The 18,762-nt window shown below is 46.7% G+C and overlaps 1 long non-coding RNA gene across 1 annotated transcript; it reads left to right on the top strand.

Annotated features, from left to right (window-relative positions):
* Positions 1–11,122: 11,122 nt before the first annotated feature.
* On the top strand, positions 11,123–18,343 carry LOC120966663 (uncharacterized). Its single transcript, XR_012188213.1, has 5 exons — positions 11,123–11,269; positions 11,361–12,273; positions 12,679–12,849; positions 12,938–13,119; positions 18,013–18,343. It is a non-coding gene; the product is annotated as an uncharacterized lncRNA (long non-coding RNA).
* Positions 18,344–18,762: the final 419 nt, after the last annotated feature.

Here is an 18,762-nt window from a genome sequence, read left to right as displayed (position 1 = left end):
GCCACAACTCATGTGACCCACGTATGAAATTCTAGAGAAACCGTCTTTTCTTCTCTAGCGGAAGGACACAAAATTCAGTACCATCTCGGATAAAGCTTTTTTGACGGTGAACGGATGAAAAGTTCGAAGAAACGCACCTTGCTTTATTAGTACTAGCACACATGCCTATGCGTTGCAGCAGGAGAAAAAATAGTATGTATTTAAAGTCAGTGAGAATTATATTTGCAAGCTAAACCCTGTGTGCACACGAAATAGGAATATTTAGCTTCTTGGTTTCACCGCGTGTGAAGGAATCAATCCACTATTTTTCTATTCATTGATCGAGGGCATTTAAGATTTTTGTTCCATCATCGTACGCCGGAGAATGCCCATGAGTTATTCAATCTATTCTTCCTTTCAATCCTTTCAATCGATGAATTTTAAGGTATAAAGTTTCTCAATATTGTAGGAAACATGAAAAAACATCCTAAACAATTTTTCGAAAATTATGTACACTTTCAAAAAAACGAGAACAAAATATTAAAGGGAGCATCTTTTAAAATTCACAAACATTTTCTGAAAACACCAACTTTTTAATAAAAATTTGAACATTATGTGAATTTGTCAACATTTTTTTTCAAACGGGAACATGTGTTGAAAATTAATAAGATTTTTAGAAAATGTGTATCTTTTACGAGATTATATTTAATTTTGCAAATTTCACTAAAACATTGATATTTTTGAAATTTTGAGCATTTTTGCAAATTCCATTTTCTTTTTAAATATCCAAAACAATTTTGAAAAACAATATTTTTTTTAAAAAAGGGCAACTTTTTGCAAGTTCCGCATATTTTTCAAAATAGCAACAAAATTGTGGAATTCTGAACATTTTCCGGAAATAATTATTCTGATGTTTTTTGAGAATTTTTAATTTATGGAAAAAGAAAATAAACATGGAAGCGAAAAATAGATAGGAAAAGGAGAATAAAAATACAAGTAAAACACAGAAAAAAAGAAAAATGGGCCATTGCATTCTTGATTGTCCCATGCGAAAGTCCAACTATTTGTCGCCCAGGGCGAAAAAAGAGTTTACCCAGCTGCGTGGGTAGAAAAATAAGTGGGTTGGCTTCGCTCGGCCACAGTGCGTGGCCCACGTACGATTTTTTTTTTCTAGCAGACAAACGCATATGAATTTAGTACCACATCGGGTAGAAAAAAATTATTTTCTACAATGAACGGATGAAAAAATTGGCGAAACGCACCTTACTTTATTAGTACGCATAGAGGTATAGGTATAGAAGAAAATATAATAGTCTCGGTTGGTGATATCTTCATAGTAGTATATGGACGTTTTATTAGTAATTTAAAAGGAAAATATACATTGGGAAGTGGTATGAATATACACCAAAAGCCAGTGTTACAATATTCTTGTTTGGGCTGCATGCACGAAGAAATATGATTGGACACATGTCATAAAGAGACCAACATGCATAAATGTGAAATCATGAATCTAGACAACTTGACTTGATTAAAACAAAGAGATAGGGTCATTTATGTGAGATCCATTGGTGGTTGAGGGGTGTGATAACAGATACACTATAGTTAATGCAACGGAGGTGATATCATAAACATCCAAAGAGTGCATCCAACTTTGTATCCATCCTAGCTTCTGACCATCCATACCGGATATCTGCTAATTGGTGACATCGGACCATCCAAAGGGTGCAGTCCACTTTGTATCCATACTATCTTCACCATCCATATCGTATATCTGCTGACCTGTGACATTAGATCATCCAAAGGGTGCAACCTACTTTGTATCCATTCTAACTTCTAACCACCCATATCGGCTATCTGCTGACTCGTGACATCAGACCATCCAAAGGGCATCACCCATTTTGTACCCATTCTAGTTTATAGCCATCCATATCCAAACTATTACTATTTCATCTAACTTGAATAACCAAGGACTGAATTTGACTATGGATTCTGATAACTCGAGAAGTTTTTATTTGGTTATGATCCAAAAAGAAAAAAGAAAGGTTTAACAAGCCGTTCGACCTATCAGCTCCCCAATGCTTAACCAGACGGACTGATTCTATAGTTCTGTTTTAGTAGAAACTTGATTGATTCATTCCTGTATAAACAGCTAAAGGAAAGGCTTCTGATCACTATTCACATTTTAGGAGACAAGGTTAGACTATTTGGACATGATCAACTAGTAGTTAAAGGAGAGTGTTGTATTATATTGAACCTTTATTTCTAGTGTAGACTTATGGACCTCACAGGGAAAATTGCTTATGAAAGTAATGTTGTTTTCAAAATTTTAAGGGTCACACATTGACACTGAGTCTAAGCTCATTGTTTTTATGTTGAGAGAGGAAGCTAGGTAGTTAATGCCTGTTAAGGAAATGTGTGCAGACGACTAGGGTATATGCACAGTCGATTGGTTGGAAAGCCGACATGACGGATGAATGCCCGGGCAAACAGAGTATCCACGCAGACTGCGTGAGATTGCTTTGCAACCAGGTAACCAGAAACAAGCACGGGCGGGGCATCTGAGTAGGTAGGTGTCTAAAAGGCCCATTTAGGTGAGATATCACATATGGGGTTCCCGACTGCGTGTTCATGCCTGGAGCCAATGTGCCGAACTACCCATGTTTGGGCCAGGCCACACCCGTCGCATGTGAATCTGATGCCCCTACCCGGTGGAGCGAACTCTCGGCCTTGGAACCACCGCAGGCTAGGGCATCACTACAAAAAAAATACACATCCATGACATTATGGCCCGAACGATAACTTTTTCTGTCATGGTTATGACACTTCTATGACGATAATTGTGACAAAAACGCGTATCATGATAGATGTGGTGGGCTCCTACTTCCATGACAAAAAATAGGATTTTTGTCCTGGGCGGGCTGGAGTGGGCCGTCCGTGACGTAAAAAATGGTGGTAGAAGTGAGGGGGAGGAAAATTTCGGGGAGTTCCCGGTTACGGTGAGTGGTCGGGGCCGAGCGATGCAGTGTGGTTTGGGCGTTTCTCTCGTACGCGCGTGTGCGGGGCGCTCGCTAACTGAACCCGAGTAAGGCGTTCGCTTACTGAACCCGAGCAAACGCAGTGCTATGTATAGAAGCCGAGGGATCGATCCCTTCGCTGCTAACTGAACCCTATCGATTTCTTCGCCGCTAACTAAACTCGATCAATTCCTTCACTGGTGCTGCCAACTGAACCCGAGCGGTCGATCGCTGCTGCTGCTTACTGAAGCCGATCGAGCCTCCGTGCGAGATGTAGCTAGCCGGTGCTGGGTTGCCTCTCGATGAATAGTTACCGTTGCTGCCGCGTGTGCGATATGTAGAACGAGTCAAGGCGTGGTGACCTAGCAGTCGGTTGGTTGGCTGTGGATGAACAGTTCCTGTTGTTCTTGCCGCCCGCTCGTAGGTACGCCCCGCACCCCAGCCGGTAGGGGTTGGATGAACAGGACGTCGTGGTAGTAGGCGGTTGCCACTAGATGAGAAGGACCCCGAGGAGGCCACCACACTCCAGCCGGTTGGGAATGGATGAACAGGACCCCGTGGAGGCTGGATGAACAGTAACCGGTGGAGGCTGGAGGGAGTCGATGGTGGATGAACAGTAGCCCGTGGAGGATGGAGCGAGGCAGTAGACGGTGGATGAATACTAGTCCATAGAGTCCCATTTTGCGGTACGCCACACCCCTTCCAATGAACATGACCCCGTTTTGAGTGTAGGCGCTTGAACAGAAGTCTGTTTCCTTCGTTTTGCGGTACGCCAGACCCCTCCCAATCAACAGGACCCCGTTCGACAGTAGACGGTCGAACAAAAGTCCATTTCCTCCTTTTTACGGTACGCCAAACTCCTCCCGATGAACATGACCCTGTTTCAACTGTACGCGGTTGAACAGAAGGTTGTTTCCTCTGTTTTGCGGTACACTAGACCCTGTTTCGGCTGTTCCATCCAAGCCGATTGGCTCCCGATGAACAAGACACATTCCGTTGCCTCCCGATGAACACGTCGTTGTTTCTCCATTCTGACCCAGCCGATTGGCTGCTGATGAACAGGACGCGGTTGCTACCGTCTGTTGCCTCTTCATGTACACGGGCCCTGGCCGTACATATGCGCGAATACGCGTTTGAGACCCCGCCTGTATGTACGTACGTGGCCGTATTTTTTTGGCATGTGGCTATACGTACGCGTACACGGTTTAGATGGGACTACCTAAACTGCTACGTCAGGGGCTCTACTATGACACGTGCGCTACTTACTCGGCCATGGTTCATCGTTGCAGAGAGACCGGTCGACCAGTACGTACGTACACGCTCGCGACCATACAGACAACGCTACATACGCTTCGACTGGGTGGGTCTCAGGTGTCAGGGAGGATAAGGACGCACTTCCTTGCGTGCGAAGATATAGCTGCTGGGTCCCAGCTGTCAGGGGAGGAATCTTTTTTATTTTGCGAGTAATAAGGAGGCACTTCCTTGTGTTCGAAGATGTAGCTGGTGGGTCCAGCTGTCAGCCTCACCGCCTAAAGTCCTCTTCTGATGGCTGTCATTCTTTGACCTCATTGACCACGCCACACCAAGAGCATGAAGGCGGTGGACGACGGCGAGGCCTAGGAAGGGAACGGTGTGGAGACAGGGAAGATGAGGCAGGTGGATGCCCATGCGGAAGGGAGTACGAGCGTTAATTGGGGGGTGTGGATGACTAGAGGGAAGGCCTGGCCAGCGATGGTAGTATGGTCGGGCGGTGAGGCCTGCGCTGTAGCACAGCCGACCACGGGAGGCTGGAGCAGGCAGTACAACGGGCGCTGGTTCGGGCGGCTGGACAAGAATACGAATGGTTGAAGATGTAGCAAGGCCATTGGATTAACATCCAATGGTTACTGCATCTAGAATCATTTATTGACTAAGTTGACAAAGCCCTGCATACGTGTCAACTAAGTAGGCCCACAAGTCAACCTCCAAATCTGGTGGATCCCAGCTAGCAGGGGGAGGAATCATTTATGGCACGTAATGAAGAGGCACTTCCTTGCGTGCAAAGATGTAACTAGTGGGTCCCAGCTGTCAGGGATGAAAACTTTTTTTCCGCATAATAAGGAGGCACTTCCTTGCGTGCGAAGATGTAGTTGGTGGGTCAAACCTATTCGGGAGAGAAATCATTTGTTTTCGCATAATAAGGAGGCACTTGTTTGCGTGCGGCCATGGACCATGTGGGTCCCTACTGTCAGCCACTCCACGTACATCCCTCTTATGATGACTGTCGTTTGTTGACGAAGTTGACCATGCTGCGCCGAGAGAACCAACGCGATAGACGACGGCGAGGCCTAGGAAGGGAACGAACTGGAGCCGGCGAAGACACAGTAGTGGTGCTCACGCGGAGGGGAGTACGAGGGTTCACTGGTTTGGTTGTGGTGTGAGGCTACCATCGCCGGAGAATAATAGGAGGTGTTGCTGAGTAGAGGAATGGCTTGGACGGCGATGGCAGTAGGGTGGGCCGGTGAGGCCTGCACGGCAGCACAACCGGCCATGGAAGGCAGGAGCAGGTGGTACCGCGGGCGGTGGTTTGGGCGGCTGAAGCAACAATATTTGCGTTGAAGAAACACATACGTACAACCACGCTGCAAGAAAGTAAATACGGCTACGTACATACATACGGGTGGGGTATCGAACACGTACAACGACTATGTCCTGTTTATCGGGAGCCAACCGGCTGGGTCAGAACGGAGGAAACAACGCCGTGTTCATCGGGAGGCAACCGACTGGGTCGGAATACGTCCTGTTCATCGGGAGCCAACCGGCTTGGACAGAAGAGCCAAAACGAGGTCTGGCGTATCGCAGAACGAAGGAAACGGCCTTCTGTTCGACCACGTATGGTCGAAACGGGGTCCTGTTCATCGGGAAGGGTCTAGCGTACCGCAAAACGAAGGAAACAGACTTGTCGCCAAATGCCTATGGTCAAAAAGGGGTCGTGTTGATCGGGAGGGGTGTGGCGTACCGCAAAACGGAGGAAACGGACTTCTGCTCGAGCGCCTACGGTCGAAACGGGGTCCTGTTCATCGGGGGCGGTGTGGCGTACTGCAAAACCGGACTCCACGGGCTACTGTTCATCCACCGTCAACTGCCTTCACAGGCTATTGTTCATCCACCGTCGACTTCCTCCAGCCTCCACCTGCTATTGTTCATCCACCGTTCACTTTCTCCAGCCTCCACAAGCTACTATTCATCCACGGGCTATTGTTTATCCAGCCTCCACCGGCTACTGTTCATCCAACCTCCACTGGGGTCCTGCTCATCCACCCCCAATCGGTTGGGTTATGTGGTAGCCTCCTCGAGGTCTTGTTCATCCAGTGGCAACCTCCTACACACGGTCGGGGTCCTGTTCATCCAACCTCCACCGGTGGCTATTCATCCACAACCAACCAACCGGCTAGGTCGACTCACCACGTCTCGACTCGTTCTATGTATCGCACACGGGGCAACAAAAGACTTGTTCATCCAGAGGCAACCCCCAACCGGCTAGCTACATCTCGCACGGGGGTTCGATCGGCTTCAGTAAGCAGCAGCAGCGATCAATCGGGTTCAGTTAGTAGCGAAGGAGTCAATCAGGTTTAGTTTGCAGCGAAGGGATCGATCGATCGGCTTCAGTACATAGTAGTGCAATCGCTCGGGTTCAGTAAGCGAACACCTCTCGCTCGGGTTCAGTTATAGCGACACGGCTCGCACCACGTGCGCGTGCGAGAGAGAAACGTGCAAACCACACTGCATCGCTCGGCCCCGACCACCCACCGTAACCGGGAACCCCGTGAAAATTTCCTCGCCCTCACTTCTACCACGATTGTTTATGTCATGGACGGCCCAAAGAATGTCATGCAAGTGCGTCCCCGGCCCGCCGAGGATGAAAAGCCCATCTTTTGTTCTGATTTTTTGTCATAGAAGTAGGAGCCCACCACATCTATGATGATACATGTTTTTATCACAATTATCGTCATAGAAGTGTCATAACCATGACATAAAAAAATTCGTTCGGGCCATAATGTCACAGATGTGCCTTTTTTTGTAGTGTCAGCCCGATATTTGGACTTTGTGATTGTCAGGTGAATGGTTCCGAGTCGCCTTGGTTGTTGTGAATAGGAGTCCTAGTTCCGATGGTTCAAGTCATGTACCGTAGGGAGGGGGTGTGACCGGCCTCTCTATTGATCCGACTATTGGGTTGCCCTGGCCGGCTAAAGAAGGACATGAGCAACGATTACTTAACCAGGACGGTTCCCGATACGGTTTGAATGCAAATGAAGGAGAGGGTGAAGTAAGTCGAGGATTGCGCCATACTGCTAGAGAAGTTGCCATAGGAGTTGGTACTGCCAGAGGAGTTGGTCCCTGCGCTAATCAGAGATGCTCAAGTTGTCATCACGAGAAAAAGGTATTCATAAAAAGAAGGTCTACTATATGTGCCTCTCATAGATTGCTTGACGTTCTGGTGTAGTAGGTGTGTTTTGTGATCTTTGCCTAACCTTGGGATGCTATGGACATGCCAGTTAGAGGGTCGGTCGGGTGGGGGCATGTGAGACATAAATCGAATTTGAGAAAGTAGTAGTGGCGGTTAGGAAAACAAACCCCCCATAGCTACATCCATTCCAGTGACGGGCGTCAACTAATACCCGTTACAAGTAAACTCTTACAAATTAGCCCGCGAGATGGGAAGAGCAGTGGTGGGCACTACATAAACCAGTGGCGGTGTGTGGAAACATGTTCGCCACAACTACGTTTCGGCAAGCCACGCCAAAAATTCCAAAATATGACAGTGTGCAGTAGCTGGCGTCTGTGCCCACCCGCCACTTCTCACTCTGCAAACTTACCCCCCACGCCCGCCTGACCTAGACTAATCCATTTTCAGTAGTCTTGTTGGCTCCCCCCTTCTGTGTGCACCCGTATCACTCCGTCGTCCCTCCTATCCGCCGGAGGCTCCTTCCACGCCGTCCGCTGCCGCATCTGCCTTCCACGCCGCCCGCTGCCGCATCTGCCTTCCACGCCGTCTGCCGCCACAACCGCCGGAACAACCGTCCCTCCGCACTTCTGTCCGCCATCGGAACCACCCACGGTATAGTATCTCCCCTCCCATCCACTGTTGCTCTAGATACATTATAGATTGGCTCTAATTAGGTAGAGTTAGGGTCTGCTTCTAGATATTTTGTAGATTAAATTATGCTTTAGGGTTTCATCTTCCTGTGTGATTGATGTAATATTCATCTACTACCTTAATTTAGGTAGGTTAATTAGCCTCCAGATAAATGTTTTTGCACTGCAATGGACAGTGGCAATGTGGTTTGATTATTATTTTTGCATTCCAATATAAAGTGGCAATGTTACCCATCTGTCATGTTGTACATGTACCATTTTATTTGCAGGGATTCAACAATGAGTGCCAACATTTTGGTGAAACTTTGATTCATTTCCGTTTCGCCAAATTTCTGTCACTCAATATGTTCACTTTTTAAGCAAAGGTCATGCCGAATTTCATTTATGTCACTCAATATGAGTGGCATTGTAATATCTCACATTGTGCAAGTGCATGGGATTAGCATGTTTAAGTTGCTTACCTATGAGTGGAATTGAGTCGATTTTACTTACATATGACAAGTGCATGGGCTTAGCATGTTATTCACAGGGATTTAAAAATGAGTGCCAACGTTTTGGTGAAACGTTAATTAACTTCTGATTCGTCAAATTTCTGGTATTCAATATGTTAAATATCCAGCAAAGGTCATGTTGATTTTTTTACCCTTCTTAGACGGTTCCTCTTCTCAATATTACTTCCATAAGCTAGTTTTCATGTCAACTATTTAAAATTGATAAGTGCTTCATATTGATTATTAGGGATCATGAGGCGTAAGAACTGCCATATCTGCAAAAGTCCATGTATGGACAGTTTGCTAACTACAGTATAATTTTGGATCTTCTTGAAGAAGGGGTTTCAAAAATCAGTGGTAACGGTCTTCGACTTCAATTAGTTTTCAATTCTAACCATTTGTTTAATTCTTTTACTAACTTTATTGCTAATTATCAACTCTTGCATAGTGTATCCCGTGCAACATAAGGGTTGACTTCAACAATTTATGTCATAACATTATGGACTTGAGGATGATAAGAGGTGCATAGTCAAACTAGATGTGCGTAAACAAAGGGATAGAACCATCATAGGCGTCCCTGGATGGAAGAAGTACATTTCACATGATGACCTCATCAGAGGAGAGTACATAACATTTTCCTTGAAAGAAACGGTCAACGGGTTAAGGACACTATATTTCTCCGGCCAAGATGATGAGGTTGACGAAGATGATGAGGATGACCAGGATCAAGCAATAGCCCAGGATGACCATGATGATGGGGACAACCAAGATGACGAGGACGACGAGGAAGATCCGGACAGCCAGGATGATGACGACAGCCAGAATGATGAGGATGAGCAATATGATCAGGATATCAAAGATGATTAGAATTATGGTCCCTTTTAATTCTGTAATTTTCTCTCAAAGAATGAAGAAGCTTACTCAAGATGAGACCATGATTCATTGCGATGCTACCATCTAGTGTGGCCTTCTTGGGGGAGCCCTTTGTGCATCGTTTAACTAAGACCAACGTCGTCAGAAACATCAACGTGAGATGTTTTGTATTATTTCATATATTTTTTAGTTCATAACCATATATGGTGAGATGTCTAACATTGCGTGCTCTCTAGTTGCTCTTAATGATGGGGAAGTTTAGAAATTACCTATGAAGATGTTTGACAGAGTGGACATCCCCATCATCGGCAAAGCTGGAGTACGCCATGGACCAACAGGGCGTGTCACCACGGTTCAGTACAAGACGGAACCAGACGGACACATATCCTTCTATGAGGCCGGCTGGCGGGAGTTCATGACCGGAAAGAGATAACTAAGGGTCGACACACCAGTGATAATCACCATAAGGGATAGCAACCGCAAAGACTTGTAGATGATGGTTGTCATTGAACATGTTTAGAAATAAGGTCCATGTCATGAATATATTATCCGATGAATTGTAATTAGTATGTTAAGATGGATGTGATACATTGATGTTTGTTTGTTGAGTGGAACAAATTTAAAGTGTTACTTAATTAGTTTGTCGTTTGTTTCCAAAATGGATTGAGTGTGGTTTAGTTATATTGAGAATCACATGACAATGTTAATTAACATTTTGGAAGTAATGTGTGGCAACATGCAATGCCAACAAATGAGGTTCTCTCTTGAGCCTCGCCCGCCAATGGTGGGCGCTACAACGAAACCGCTAGGGCGCCATTGGCGTGCAAAAACCGACACCTGTGGCGGGTAGTAAAGAATGCCGGTCACTCAAACTTATCTACCAGTGGCCGATGAGCGCCCACCATGATGCCATGTCAGCAGTGGTTGGAGGTCACTGGTGGGCGCCCCTGATAGCCTTGCCTGTTACTGCTGGGCTTTTTCGCTAGCCGCTGTTAGTCATTCCTGCAGTAGTGACTCCTTCGATGGCACGGTTGTTTCATCACACACACACACACACGCGCACGTGCGGGCACGCGCGCGCACACACACACACACCCCTCAAAAAAACGTGGATCCAATCGCATCCGCCTCCAGAATAAGGAAATATGTAACCCCTCCATGGAGTAGTTGCTCCACCATCCTCCATCTCAGCCGATACGCGCTCGGTCACATGAGATAGAACCAGGTTGGTGCAGTGCCGCCATTATGCTCACATGGTAAAACTGATAAGCACCATCAAACCTTGGAGCCTCTGTCCTTCACCTCGACATTCATTAACACGCCTATGACATAATGTGATGGTCCCACCCATCTATCAGTTATAAACCATGACGTGTATTCGGTGTTGTATTTTCTAATGGCTCTCTCTAGAAGAGAGGATGGCACATATCCCGTGATACAGTGAATGCAAAGATAATCTAGACTGTTTGTCACCACTTTCGGTTCGCCTGCTCTCACATTGTGCCAAAGTTATTATTAAAGTGGCTTTTCTGGGTCCTTCGAGACCCTTCCGGTATTAAATAGAAGTTCTTTTCTATAAGACCCACCCACATCCATCAAACACCCATCACTTTCTCTTTCTCCCTTCCTTCGACATTCTTTGTTTTCCTGTCCCACCAAGTTACGGGCGAGAAGGCGTGAGAGAAGAGTCCCCTCTTGTGCTGCATGGAGAACTGAGCACCGTCTAGGAGGAGGAGGAGGTAGAGGAGCACACAAGTCATCTAGCGGCGGTTGCAGGTGAGCTAATCCAGTGAGATCGTGATTATTGTCTATCTTCTCCATGTGACTGGTCTCACTGACCGGCTCACCACGTCTAACAACTCTACAGCTTCGGCGTAGGCAACCTGTTCGACATAATTTCTGAGAGGCTTGATGATGAGGAAACCATGGAAACGACTCTCGCCAGCGGAGAGGACCGCCTCAAGGCCCTCCCAAATGATCTTCTCATCTATCTTATGTCGTTCCTGCCTTCCCGCGACTTTGTGCGGACATGCGTTCTCGGTAAGCGTTGGAGCACGCTCTGGAAGTCTGTGCCCGCCCTACGCATCGATGACCCCGATAGCTACGACGCCGTTAGTGGCTCCAACACATTTGTGAACGAGTTTCTTCGCCTTCGCGACCCAACTCCTCTAAATGTATGTGACATCAGTTCGGATTGCGTGGAGACTACGGCTGATTACCCCGAATGGGCCGACGAGGCATTCCAACAAATGAAGCCGTGGCTCTGGTATGCTCTATCGTGTCAAGTTCAAGTGCTTAAAATTTGTTTTCCCTGGCGGGTAATCGACACTACTCTCATCTCGTCGCACTTGAAGAGGTGACATCTCGATGGCATGCACTTTGAGGGATGCTCGCTCGATTTTTTGAGTTGTAAGGTGCTAGAGGTGTTAGAGATGATAAGTTGTGACATCTATGCGAATATCATGTCCCAAACATTACGACATCTTAAAATTAATGGTGGGGGTTTTTGTATTGATGACCGCATTCGTATTTCCACCCCAAATCTCATTGGCTTCAGACTAGCTCCACTTTGGGGTTGGGCTCCTTTGCTTGATAGCATGCCATCACTTGTAACAACATCTGTAAAGCTTGGAGAAGGGTGTGAGGAGGAACTGTGTTACTGTAGTAATCCATCATGTGAGGGATGTGATGCTCAACCTGGTGGAACCAACTATCCCGTGGCTCTGCAAAGTTTGTCGGGTGCTACAAATTTGAAGTTGAAAATATATGATCCGACACGGGTATGCTCCCTTTTCGCCACCTCCTATTGTTGTTTGACATCCACTAGATTCCATGTATGTCTGCATGAAGATATTTGTCAATAGAATCTTATCAAGCCTGTTCCTTACATGTGTTGCATGTTTTCCAGAATTCACATGCTTGAATCTTGATGTTTCTTGAACACATTTGTTGCTATGCATACCGCTACTGGATAATTTAGTCATGTGTACTATTCATAGATGTAGGATTGAGATTATAGTACAGCTTGGGTTACAAATCGTGGTATATGCTAACTGTTAATTGCTATACAAAAAGAGAGCCATCAGAAAGCTTTCAAAGCATGTACTTCCGTATCTAAAAAAGGAGCTTGTACTTCTGAATTCAGATCTTGAATTGTGGTTTAACCTTCTCCATTTTATCTCCAGTTATCTATTTTCAGAATGGATTTGAAATGGCGCCCTGTGTTTAGGAAGTTAAAAACATTGTTGCTCAATGAATGGTGTGTCGGTGATGATTTTACTGGATTGATTTACTTTCTCCAGCACTCACCAATTCTAGAGACACTTAAGCTTCAGCTTGATCTTGAAAGTTCTGAGGTATATATATTCTCAGAGTAAGATAGCTTGTCTTTGAAGTTACCATTTACCATTTGTTGACCTAAGCAAAATATTTTGTTTACTACAGGATTATCATTTGAGCAAAACTGATGAAAGTTGTAACTTAAAGGAACAGTCATTGCTATCACCACATCTCAAGGTAGTCAAAATTATATGTTGCACGCCGGAAGATGTGATAGTTCGCCGTATTTTAAAGATTCTATGTGCCCATGGAGTGCCTTACGAAAAAATTGAGGTTGAAGTTCGCATGTAAGTTGCCATCATCATTCTTCATCATTATTATCTTTCAGTCGCCAACCAATACATTAACATACTTGGATAAAAAAATCTTAGCCCCAAGCAGAGTAGGACGATATATCCACACCACTTTTTACGTCCTTATAGCCCACCATGACACCGTACTATACTTGGGAACCACAATGTTGCACGTTTAATGGTGTCATTGATGCTTCTTGTCATCACCATAGGTGTGGATGGAACCCAACGGTAACACTGGCTAAACAACTAGAGCTGCAACATGTGCTTGGTAGCTACATGCAGCAGAATGCCCATGTTAGCAACGCACAAGAGTAGGGAGCTTAATTATCAGTTAGCGCAGCAACAGAAAGCATTAATTTCCTCAACTGAATGCTTGATTAGGTAATGTAAGGTGGTCTGGACTAATGTAGGTAGTACCGAAGGCAGAAATCTGAAGTGTACATTATTTTATTCGAATGGGACAGTTTGACACCCTGCTCTATAGCTGTTTCGTGTATGCGCTACCCAAAATGTTTCCTACCAAATTTAAGTTAAAACTTCTGCTTAGTTTCATGTTCCATTACTGTCCCATTACAAGAAGTTCTCAGAATAAGCCCTGATGGCTAGCTAGACTAAAACTGAAGAGTTCGTATGAATTCAAGCATTCTGTGTTGGCCCAGTCCCGACGCCGAGTACTTCCGGTGACGGCAATATGACTGACGACGAACGACGATGACGAACGAAGCTCACTGACGAACTCGACGAAGTGCTTTTACGTCGAGGTGCACCGCAACACAAAGCTAGCCTCCTGCTAGTTTATCTCCAATCAATCCTTCCTGACGTGTACTAGTACTAAGCACTAGCACCTCTAGCCGGGACACAATACGAGCACGTACGCACACTTGATCGATCTGTACTTTGATCGACTCGGCGCAGGCTACGTACACGAACACTTGATCGATTTGGATGGCCACAGGACCGTATCGGTCCTGAACTTTCTTTGTATTGATTTGATCTTGATCGGTACAAAGATTATAAGGGGTGGTTCCATATATATACTAGTATAGCTAGCCTATACATAAACCTATTAGGTGACTGACTCCTAGTCCGAGCCGGCTAGGAGACGGAGACGTGTTTAACTCCAACAATCACCCCCCTAAACACGACGTCGTCACGTCACAGCTCCGACGCCGATCCTTCTTCGCATCTTCAAGAACTTCTTTTGGTCCAAAGTCTTGGTTAGCATATCCTCCAGTTGATCATTGGTGCAAATGTAGTTGACCTTCATCTTACCTTCTTTCACGCTGTCCTTTATGTACCGATACACCGTATCAATGTGCTTGCCCCTATCATGACGCACTGGATCCTCGCGTAGAAATGTTGAAGACTCACTGTCAACATTGAGCACCAATTGTTCCGGATCTCGATCCATGAGATCACCGTGCAGCCTCCCTAGCCACACACCTTGACACATCGCAGTGGCAGCTGCAATATACTCTATTGCATCAACTGCGGGTGCTTTACTCTTCTTGCTCAGTTCAAGACGAGGTTTCATTGAAGCTTCAATTAGATTGCAATCTTTCATGCCACAGTTTTCAAGTATCTTCCTTGTGTATGCCTCCTGGCATAGTGTGATCTCCTCTGTCTTTTGATGTACCTCTATCCTGGGGTAGAAGCTCAAAAGACCTAGATCATCCCTCTTGAAAATCTCCTTCATTTGTAACTTGAACTTTGCAATCACCTCTTCATCTGCTCCAGTAATCAATAGGTCGTCGATGTAGATGCCAACTAGTAGACGATCCCTTCCTTCACCTCGCTTGTACATTGCATGCTCTAGTGGGGCTTTCTCAAATCCAAGAGAAATCAATGTCCGACCAAGTTTGATGTTCCACTCCCGAGGTCCTTGCCATAGCCCATACAAGATTTTGTGTGACTTCAGTACCTTGTGCTCTTCTCCCTCTTTGATGAAATCTGATGGTTGATTCACATACGCATCTCCTTTTATCTCGCCATCCAAAACCGCAGAGTTTACATCCATGTGATGTACCTTCCATGAGTCCTGAGCCGCGAGAGTGATGAGTAATCTCACCGACTCCGTCTTTGCAATGGGAATGAACACTTCTTCGAAGTCCACACCTTCCTCTTGCACATACTCTTTGGTTAGTAGCCTCGCTTTGTGCTTCATGCACCCTTCAACATCCTTCTTGACCTTGAATTCCCACTTGAGCTCCATAGCCTTTTCATTGTTGGGAAGATCCACAAGCTCCCATAATTATTGTCATGGATCGACCCCAACTCTTCTATCATAGCATGATGCCAACACTCCTTTGTATTTGCGTCCACAAATTCCACCGGTTCCTCGGGGCTTACTAGACACCGTCGCCCACTCCCGTTCACCATTATCGGGTTAATCATCCGAAGAAATTTCTCCGGATATGGGTGTAACTCCGGCTGTAGATGTTCGGTTGTAGATGGACGTGTCGTTTTCTCCAGTACTGTCAGAGGCGACATAGGTGCCGAAGTGACGTCATCTTCTGCGTACAATTCTGCTAGCAACTGCGAGCCACCACCGATGCTCGCTTCTAGGCTGACAAATAGAGTACTGGACATACTTGCTGACTGGCCACCACCAAGTGATGCTACTGCACCCCCTGCGCATGAGATTGGTGCTGCATCATTTACACGTAGTAAAGTTTCAGGTGCCACCACGTATGAACCATGAGACACTTCCCCAAATGGGTCTTTTCCTTCCTCTGGATGTTGCCCACGTTCTGGCCCATGCACCATGCCTCCACGTGGTGATGCTTGAGCTGCTAGCTTGCAGTGGACACCACCGCCCAACTCGCTGGAGTGATTGGCTTCTTCTGGGTACCCGTCCTTTGCTAGGCTGCGCCCTCCGACGCACATGGCTGGGCTTTGCAACAGAACGCGTGTGCCTCGCTCGCCCCGACTCGCTACTTGGCGACCGCCTGCAACGCTCTTTGCCGAGTTGTTTTCGTGGACATCTGGCGCCACGTACGCCATTACGTCATTGTCTTTTGTGTCGCTTTTGCGGCCGCCTACGGGCCTCTCCTCCAGTTGACCAACACAAAGACTGCTTCTCCATGGTTGAGCACACGCTGCTTTCGCTGTATCCGATCCAGCAAAGTTAGCACTTACGTCTGTAGCATCGACGTAAGTTTCGGAGTCACCTCCCGCATCAGTAGCATCGACACGAGTTTCCGAACCATGATTATGAAGGTGAACTTTTTCTTTCACGAGCACAACAATTTCTTTAGCCGGCTCTTGAAGAACTGGATCCTGCTTGTCCACGAGTTCACACATCAACATCATGTCACTATCATCTCCTTGCTGGGCTATGAGCGCCTTCTGCTTCGGTGCTTTCTCGCAGTCAGCCTTGAAGTGGCCGAGGAGGCCACAGTTATAACACCTCACTTTTCTGATGTCAAACTTTCTCCTCGGTGGTGGTGCAGCCTCATCCTCCGAGTCGTCGTCCGAGTCCGCGTCCGAGTCGGCGAAGTTCTTTCTCACCGAACGCTGCTTCCCCTTCTTCTTGCTGCTGCTCGTGGATCCGCCTTGCTTTTCCTTTGACAAAGCGATCCACTGCGCCCTTGTGAGCATCACAAGCTCGTCGTTCCTCCCGTCCCCAAGACTGTACCGCATCCGCTCGTCGTGAGCCTTGTACCGTCCGACAAGATCGTCGATGGAGAGAGTCGCGAGATCGACGCACTGCTCGATCGCCGTGACAATTTGCAGGTACCGGGGAGGGGCTGCACGCAAGAACCGCCAGACAACCGAGGCCTCCGTGAGGTTTTCTCCAAGCGCGCGGATCCGATTGACGAGAGTAGCCACCCGTGAAGCAAACGCATCCACGGACTCATCGTCGCCCATGACCAAAGTCTCGTAGTTCCTTAGGAGAGTTTGGAGATTGGCTTGCTTGACGCGGGTGTGTCCCTCAAACATGAGCTTCAGCGTATCCCACACCTCCTTCGCCGTTGCTTTGGTGATTAGGTGCTGGAGGACATCCATCGGCATCACCGAGTAAATCGCCGACGCCGCCTGCCGATCCTTCCGGTGCTCGGCCCCTCCTTCTTGAAGGTGTCGCCTCCTGGGTCGACCGCGTCCCATAGCTCGTTGGCGCGGAGGCCACACTCCATGAGGGCCTTCCACACCCCGAAGTTCTCGTGATCAAATCATGGGTACGACGAACTCGCCGGAGCAGCAAATACTTTAGCCGCGCCGGAGTACTCCGCCAGCTGCTTGTTCTTCTCGTCGTCCGCCATGATCCTCCGTTACTAGAAGATCAACCTTGCTCTGATACCAATTGTTGGCCTAGTCCCGACGCCGAGTACTTCCGGTGACGGCAATATGACTGACGACGAACGACGATGACGAACGAAGCTCACTGACGAACTCGACGAAGTGCTTTTACGTCGAGGTGCACCGCAACACAAAGCTATCCTCCTGCTAGTTTATCTCCAATCGATCCTTCCTGACGTGTACTAGTACTAAGCACTAGCACCTCTAGCCGGGACACAATACGAGCACGTACGCACACTTGATCGATCTGTAATTTGATCGACTCGGCGCAGGCTACGTACACGAACATTTGATCGATTTGGATGGCCACAGGACCGTATCGGTCCTGAACTTTCTTTGTATTGATTTGATCTTGATCGGTACAAAGATTATAAGGGGTGGTTCCATATATATACTAGTATAGCTAGCCTATACATAAACCTATTAGGTGACTGACTCCTAGTCCGAGCCGGCTAGAAGACGGAGACGTGTTTAACTCCAACATTCTGATAGCTAGATCAACCAACAAAATTTCTCATAATATTCCCTGCATTCCTTCCGGTACGAGACTTCATGTGCTCATTGTGTCCTTTGTTGTTTATGCAGGGTTCAATTTCGATCTATATATGATCAGATCATCCCCGTTATTCAAACTTGAGGCCCTCGGATCTAGTGCCATGAAGTTGTGGTGTTTCGTCTACTAGTGTCCTATTCATATGAACTCTTATGTATTTCTGTGTAGCTTGTTGCTTGGATGTTGTCATAAATCATAACATGTCGAGGTTTGAAGTGCCGTGGTAGTCCTAGTGCACTTTTGCTCATCTCATGAACTTAGTGCCAGGCCTGAACCGGTTATGTAATTGTGGTAAGATGTTTCATGCACCTGTCTAGTGTTGTTCTGGATTGTGGTAAGTAATATGCAACATGTGATTGTCTGCTTCTTTCTAAACATGCCATGTTCATTGAGTGTGTTCGTGCTCGAGAATACAAGTTACGATTTCCAGTCGAGGTGGATCTTGGGCTCGAGAAGTACGGGGGTCTTTTCCAGCCGATGTTCCCCAACGTCATTGTCACCGCCTCTAGCTTCACATTCTTGAGGTCCATGAAAGGAGCCTTCTGCAAATGTGCTTTTCAGTTCGTGGTTTGCTTCTCTTCTCTGGCAGCGGTGAAGGCTGATGGCGAGATGGCCGTCGCTCAGGGACCTCTAGGGGCTTCTCTGTATTTTTATTTTCCTCGGTTGTTTGTGCAATGTTCTAGCACATGTATGTGTGGATCCTAATGATGCAGAGGCCGAGGGTCAAGCCTCCTTTTTGAAAAAAATACATGTGTCTTTCTAGGTTGTTTGTTAGTCTGTAT

Source organism: Aegilops tauschii, chromosome 6 (genome assembly GCF_002575655.3).
Source record: "Aegilops tauschii subsp. strangulata cultivar AL8/78 chromosome 6, Aet v6.0, whole genome shotgun sequence".
NCBI lineage: Eukaryota > Viridiplantae > Streptophyta > Magnoliopsida > Poales > Poaceae > Aegilops > Aegilops tauschii.
This window is presented reverse-complemented; position numbering and strand designations above follow the sequence as displayed.